The sequence below is a fragment of the Colobus angolensis genome, unplaced genomic scaffold (genome assembly GCF_000951035.1).
Source record: "Colobus angolensis palliatus isolate OR3802 unplaced genomic scaffold, Cang.pa_1.0 Scaffold318, whole genome shotgun sequence".
Taxonomy (NCBI): Eukaryota; Metazoa; Chordata; class Mammalia; order Primates; family Cercopithecidae; genus Colobus; species Colobus angolensis.
The window spans coordinates 1,206,851-1,207,927 of NW_012116466.1; the positions used below are offsets into that span (position 1 = coordinate 1,206,851).

The following is a 1,077-nucleotide window of genomic DNA, read 5'->3' on the forward strand; positions in this document are numbered from 1 at the left end:
TGAAGCACGTGCAGCCAGGCCAGGGTCACCAGGGTGTCCATGATGGCACAGACTCCGGCAACAGCACTGGCTTTCACCGCCTGCGTCATGAAGGTGATGGCCGGGCCGTGGTAGCCATGGTGGCTGTACGGCTGGGCCAGGCTGTCGTGGAGAAGGCCACAGAAAGCCTGGCCTATGCCCAGGGTTAGGGAGGCCAGCGCTCACCTGAGGTAGTGGGAAGTCTGGGTGGGGAGGCTGTGGGCCGGAGGGCGTTCTGGAGCACCAGGTTCACGCTCCTCAGCGAGCCAGCCAGCGAGTCTTGTGTCCTCAATGAGGCCACCTTGACACAGCTCAGCACCAGGTGGAGCAGGCACTTGTGGCTGTAGATGTCAGCCGGGAGCAGTCTGAGAGCCACGCAGCGTCTGGGGCTCCCGAGTCCCTGTGCAAAAGCAACAGCCACTCTAGGAAGGACAGGGCCTCCTCGGGCTGCTTGAGGTGCACGTGGTGCCTGGCCAGCAGGTAGCAGGCCCGGGCCTCGGCCTGCAGGCCCTGGCCACCCACCGCCCACTGCAGCACCAGCTGCAGGAGCTCCCCGTCCACCTTGGTGCTGCAGGTGTGGCTGGGCGTCCCCAGGAGCAGGGCCATGGCTTTGGGAACCACCTGTGTACAGTTCTCCCGGTTCTGCTTCCGGTAAATGCTGGTCAGGTTGGCATACACAGCCACCACCTGGAACAGGTCCCCGAAGCTGCCGTCCAGGGTCCCCAGTGTTTCCTCAAAGTACACCCGGGCCTGGGACAGCTTGAGCCTCCTGCAGCACAGCCGCCCCAGGAGGAAGCAGAGCCTGGCCAGGGCCATGAGGAGGCCAGCTTTCTTGGCCGCCCCTCGGGCCTGTGCCAGGCGCCCAGTCAGCTCCTCCTCGTTGCTAAAGCTGCAGAACATGCCGCTCAGCCATGGCAGCGCCACGTTGTAGAGGCTATGGAAGCTGGCCTTGTATGTGGAGGTATTCAGGAACAGCAGCCATGAGATCAGGGCCTCTGGATCCTCCCAGTCATCTTCAGCTTCCAAGCAGAAGGAGGGCTCCTCGGGGTCCTGCAAGCT

General features: G+C 63.8%; 1 pseudogene; it reads right to left on the minus strand.

The window, feature by feature from the left end:
• The window catches only part of LOC105518374, a 71,938-nt pseudogene extending 70,863 nt beyond the window's left edge, over positions 1 to 1,075 (minus strand).
• Positions 1,076 to 1,077: the final 2 nt, after the last annotated feature.